The 6,397-nt window shown below is 36.7% G+C and overlaps 1 long non-coding RNA gene across 1 annotated transcript; it reads left to right on the plus strand.

Annotated features, from left to right (window-relative positions):
* Positions 1–343: 343 nt before the first annotated feature.
* On the plus strand, positions 344–4,810 carry LOC114924452 (uncharacterized). Its single transcript, XR_003811753.2, has 2 exons — positions 344–1,167; positions 4,597–4,810. It is a non-coding gene; the product is annotated as an uncharacterized lncRNA (long non-coding RNA).
* Positions 4,811–6,397: the final 1,587 nt, after the last annotated feature.

Raw genomic sequence — 6,397 nt, forward strand, 5'->3', positions numbered from 1 at the left:
ATAAATACTTTAAGTTCACGTCAATTAATATTTATGTACAATTTTTATTATAATTTGTTATTTTATAAATTGAAATTAAAGTCTAGTGATAGAAAAATAATGAAAAATTATACCATTTGATTTGAATAATTAATATTGAATTTCAACTATATTTTATAAAAATGTGATTAATGTGCTCATTTTATAATGTAAATTAGAAATAATTGATTAAACTTAGCAATATGTTGATAAATAATGTTTCTAAGTATTTTTAATAGAGTACAGTTGATTTTAAAATTATCCTATCTTCCAATTTTATCAAAATATCTATTCATATCTATCCATATTACTTTATAAAATCCCTGAATCCTAAATTCCCAAATCAAACTCAGAAAACCCTAGTTTCCCAAATTGAGAAACCCTAACCCACTAACCCCACACCCCAGCGCCGTTCCCCCTTCGTTCACCTTCAGCTTCATTCCTCAATATACACACACACAAAACAAGAGAGAAACAGAAGATGGAGGAGCTGCTGCCGCTACCGTGCCCAGCCATCGAGCCATGCGTCGCTGCCATTTTTGCGCCGCCACCGTCGCTCTCATAGCTGCTCCGTGGAGGACGCAGAGAGGAACGCGAACCAGGAGCTTCCGTGTCGCGCCGCCGATCTGTCACCATGCTGCTGCGTTGCCATTGATGAAGCTTTTGCCACCACCGTGTATCCCGAACAGAGGAAGAAGGAGAAGTCTTCTGTCATCAACGCCACATCTCTTCACTGCTGCTGCTGTTGATGGAAGTCATCGCCATCGCCGAGCCGCTACATCGCCGGACATCATTGCTGGAGGACCGAATGGAGAGGCACGCCAGTTCTGCTTCTACTTCTGGGTTTTTGGAATCTGGGAAAACGCCACTATCGTTGCTGTTTGTTGGGTTTAAGATCGCTGCTACTGTTCTTGCTTTGTTCTGCCACCATCAAGTTTGGAGAAGAACGCTGCCACTGTCACCATTGAAGCTTGCCAGGGAAGGAGCTATTGACAGAAGAAACTGCTGCTGCTTGGCTGAAGCTGAGACCTTTCACCATCACTGGAGCTGCCCAGAATTATCATGGTAGCTGCTAAGAGAGCAGAACGGGTGTTAGAACTGCCAATGGAGCTGCTGGGTTTAGTGATTTCTGTGAGTTTCGACTTTGAGGTAGGGGATTTAATGTTTTTAATTGTTAGAATGCCTACAAAGCTATTGGATAAGTGCAAATGGTTAACAATGGTTAGGAATTTCTTAATTGACATGAATGACTTGAAACGGATTTGAAATTAGTTAGTTAGTTGTGATTATTCTGAGTTGCAATTGAATTTAGATGCTGTTGTGATTAATGATTAAATTAGTAAGCTTTGTTAAATTGAAGTATGTCGAGTTAATTATTGAAAAGCTGTCGAATGGATAATTGATGAATTGAGTTTGGATTGTTGCTGTGAATGTAATTGATATTGGTTTTTCTGGTTTTGATGGAATTGTTGAAAGGTTTTGATTCTATGTGATTATACTGAATTAGTTGAATTGTGTGGCTGTATTCTGGTAATTGAGAGTAAGTGCTTGTTGTTTTTAGTTCTCTGATGTATCGGATTGGCTGTGAAATTGACTTGTGACTGGTTGGAATTGGTTTTGGTAGTTGTTATTGTTGGTTCATGATTAATTAGAATTAATTTTGAGAACTCTTAACAGATTGAAGCTTGATTATTAAATTGACTATTCTAAAAGTATAAGGATAACTTGTGATAATTGGAAACTATATGGAGCAGAATTTTTGGGTGAACATATTATAAGAGAACTGGAATTGTGTAAATAATATATTCTCTCTGTGTTTTAGTGTCAATATTGCTAAGATTCTGGTTAAGTTAGGTGATAATGTATTTTGGGTATTTAGAAAGTGAAAAATTGTTAGTCCTTTAGCTATAATAATTTCTGAATTGATCAAATTGAAGTTGGATTAATACAGAACATGGGAGTTGCGGATTATGGTTGAAAAGTTAACTATTGCAGATTGTTAATTTCTGATTGATTGAGAAGTTTAAATTAATTATAGAACTAGTTATGATTTTTCAAAAGTTAAAGTGTAAAACTTGATTTTCTGCATTATGTTTAAAAGCAGCCGGAAACTTTGAAAAACTATAACTATTTCTGTGATTATCGGAATTGTGTGGGACCAAGTCCGGATTGAGCTTGGGAATATAGGGAATTGGACTGCTGAATTTGAGGCTTTTTCACTAAGTTTATGATTTATGGTGAATTTTTGAATCATGGATGTCAAATCTGGTTTTTCTGCTGAGTATTTAACACAGCAGCAACTTGATTTCTTTAATGGAAATTCTGCATTTTGAATTTTGAAATGGAACCAATTTTAAATGAAACTTTGGTCCTAATACTTTAATTTCATAAAAATTTAGAATTGTTAGAGTTGTGGTTTTAAAGATTTGGATTTTCAAAGAAAGATGTATTATGCAGTAAAAGTCAGGTTTTGTTTTCCAAGTCAGTAACTTTGAAGCTTTATAATTTTTAAATCTGGATTGATATTGAGATGCAACCAATTGGAGGTGAAAGTTGAGTATGTTTAGTATATATGATTCAAATTTCAGGGTTTTCCATGTTTTAATAAGTGAGTTATGGAACTTGGAAGAGGTTGTGTTCAATGATTTGTAAAACAGAATTCTGCAGAAAATTACCTAACTTCCAAGCTACGTAACTCCTTCATTAAAAATGGTATGACCCTGGAACCAATTGAGAAAGAAATTTGGATGAGTTATGTTTAACCACATTAATTCTGAAGGTAGTTGGATTTAATTTGGATTTTATATGAAATTTTGAATGTTGTATGCTGCTGCTGTTTTCGGATTTTAAAACACTGCAGAGCAGTCACGGTTTTGCTTATATTCCTGAAGCTAGAGTCAGCAAAAAATTATGAATTTTGATTTAATAGAAAGCTTAATTCGAGACGATCGCATGGATATAAAGTTTGCGTGATTCCGAATTCATTTGATATTTTAAAAACAAAATGGAAATCAGGCTGCCAAGTTGTGTTGGAATTTAAGAAATAGATTTTCTATACTATTATCAAATGTTGTTGAGAATATATATTATTGTGGCAACTGCTGAAAAAGGGCTGTGAATTGTTGAGAAAGAGGGAACCTGTAAGGGTGGCTAACCCGAATTTTAGGGGAGGTGCTGCCGGAATTTTGTAAAATCTGAGGTTTTACTTGAAAAAGTTATTTTAGAAGGTTTGAATTTGGAAAGTTATGTTATTTAAGTTTTATTTATTGATTAAAGTATTATGTATGGGCTGAATTTATTATGAAAACAATTTTATTTAGGTAAGAAAAGAATTATACTATTTTGAATTTGAATTATTAAGAAAAGGTTTATGTTCAAGTTTGAATTATTTATAAAAGAAGTTATGTTGAGCTTTATTCAATATGAAGAGAGTTATGCTTGGGGTTTAAGATAAATGATTACTTTTTAGAAGTTTAATGATTATATAATATTTGAACTTGAATGATAAAGAGAGAGATATTGTGTAAGGATATGTAACTAGAAATGAATAATGAGAATGATAACTTGTGATGATAATTACATTGATTCTTTTGAGGAAAGATATTCAGTTTATGAAATTATTGGCAAGGGCGTGGGTTTTGTCTCGCTTGCGTATTTATGGTTATAAAAGAGAATAAAGAGCAGAGGACCTGTTGAAAGGTTATTTGTTGCTTAAGGCAACCCAAGAGATATGTTTATTCATTTGTTGTATTATGGCAACTTTTGAGATATTTGTGTAAAGATCTGCTGCGTGAAGGCAGTCAGATAGATGGTGGTGCGACCACTAAGAATGCTTTCCTACGGTACAGATCCAATTTTAATTCTGTAAGGCAGAGGGGTTATTTCCTGCTACAGAAGTACCGTGACCACCTGTTCCATTTCTGTAGTGGCAGAGGGGTTATTTCCTGTATACAGAAGGTGTGTCGGCATACATCCCTGCAGTGGCAGATGTGTTATTTCCTGCATGCAGTGGACCCTGTGGTGGCAGAGGGGTTATTTCCTGTACACAATGGTATAGCCAATAGGAAAGCCTTACCTGGTCAGAGGACTCCGGGTAACGTCGGGAGCGGGTATGTAACCGACAAATGAGCTCATTACCTGCACTAGGGCTAGACATGCATCATCCTTGTGTGTGCATTTGCATTTGATTGGGTTTGCTCGTTGTACTTCCCTGTGATTGTGCTGTTTGCCTTGCTGTGATTTGTTTGTGTGATGAATTGAGTTTCTTGTTTGTGCTAGTAGTTTGTGAATGGATGAAGATGATTACTATATGTTGTTATGACTGAGATTCAATTATGTGGCTGATAGATATTTAGTATGACAAGTTTTGCGATTGAGATCTGTTTTGGGTTTTGGAATTTTAAAGAAAGTACTTATTTATCTAAGGTAAGATTAAGAAATATTTAAAAAGGGTTTGACAAAAATGATTTACTAAGTAAAGTTAATTATTTGCATGTTAATCATTACTTTTACGGCATTCCCATTCCCTACTGAGAACGTGTGGTTTGTTCTCACCCCAAAATTCTTCCACCCTTTTAGTGACACAGGTTCGAAGACTCCGTTTGAAGCTGCAGGCGATTATAGATCTTATTTATGAGTTAAGTTTATAACTTGAGTTATTTTCATAGAAGTTCCCTCGCTCTTATTGCTTAACTTATTTATTTTATACAGAGGGATAGGATTTGTATCTAAGTTTTATTGGAAATCTTTTGTATGACAGATATTATTATTAGTAATTATGTGACTATTATTACTTGGTGATGTTTGCTATATGAATTTAATTATCAAAAATAAAAATTTTCTAGTATTTTTACTAAAATTGAATCGCGATATCGAACTAAAGGCTCAATAGTAAATAGTTAATAAAGGAAAGCAAGTTGGTAACACCTTACTTTCGGTACGATCATGACGTTCTGGAAGTTGGGTCGTTACAGGTTGGTCCAAACACAAGCTCTCAACATATCTTCTAGCGTTTGGATCGTCCTCTCGGATTGACCATCTGTTTGAGGATGGTAAGCCGTGCTCAAGCTTAATCGGGTTCCAAAAGTTTTCTGAAATGCACCCCAAAACCTTGAAGTGAAACGAGGATCTCTATCAGAGATTATAGTAGCAGGTACACCATGAAGTCTCACAATCTCCTTTATGTATAACCGTGCTAGCTCCTCAAGGGTGTAAGTCATCCGAATGGGTAAAAAGTGAGCTGACTTCGTCAGTCGGTCCACAATCATCCAAATAGCATCAAAACCAGCCCTAGTCCTTGGCAATCCCGACACAAAGTCCATTGCAATACTTTCCCACTTCCATTGCGGAATCTCTAAAGGTTGCAACATCCCGGAAGGTCTTTGATGTTCAATCTTTACCTTTTGACAAGTTAAGCACTTTGAAACATATTCCGCCACATCATTCTTCATACCCGGCCACCAAAACATCGCCTTTAAATCATGGTACATCTTAGTACTTCCTGGGTGAATGGAGAATCCACTTTTGTGTGCCTCCTTTAAAATATCTTGCCTCAAAGTGCCAACATCCGGCACAATGATCCTACCCTTGAATCTCCATAACCCATCTTTTTCTTCCGACACTCTCCACTGTTTTCCTTACTCAATAGCCAGTAACACCTTCCATAACGCTTCATCATTTTGATGAGCCTTTAGGAGTTCGGACTTAAAGTCACTTGAGATTTCTAATCGGCTCAAACACAAAGTTTCGGATACTTCTCGAGCACCAATTTTCAGACTCTCGAATCCCTTGAGCAACTTCTCCTCTTGAAGCATCATCCAAGCCGCATATAACGACTTCCGACTTAACGCATCCGCCACTACGTTTGCCTTTCCCGGATGGTAATGCAACTCAAAGTCGTAGTCCTTCAACAATTTCATCCACCTTCTCTGCCTCATATTAAGCTCTTTCTGATCAAAGAGGTACTTCAAGCTCTTATGATCAGAGAAAACTTGGAACTTGACCCCATAGAGGTAATGCCTCCACACCTTCAAGGCAAATACAACCGCAGCGAGTTCCAAATCGTGTGTAGGATAATTCACTTCATGCGGTCTCAACTGTCGTGAGGCATACACCACCACATTATGATGCTGCATCAGCACGCACCCTAGACCTTTCAATGAGGCATCACAATACACCTCAAATGGCTCGTTCGGCTCGGGTAACACTAACACAAGTACAGTGGTTAACTTTTTCTTCGATGTCTGAAAGCTCTCCTCGCACTCAGGAGTCCAAACAAACGGAGTGTCTTTGTGGGTCAACTTTGTCATTGGCAAAGCTATCTGTGAAAAGCCCTTGATAAACCTTCGGTAATAGCCAGCTAAACCCAGAAAACTCCTTA

This window comes from Arachis hypogaea, chromosome 9, assembly GCF_003086295.3.
Source record: "Arachis hypogaea cultivar Tifrunner chromosome 9, arahy.Tifrunner.gnm2.J5K5, whole genome shotgun sequence".
NCBI classification, from domain to species: domain Eukaryota; kingdom Viridiplantae; phylum Streptophyta; class Magnoliopsida; order Fabales; family Fabaceae; genus Arachis; species Arachis hypogaea.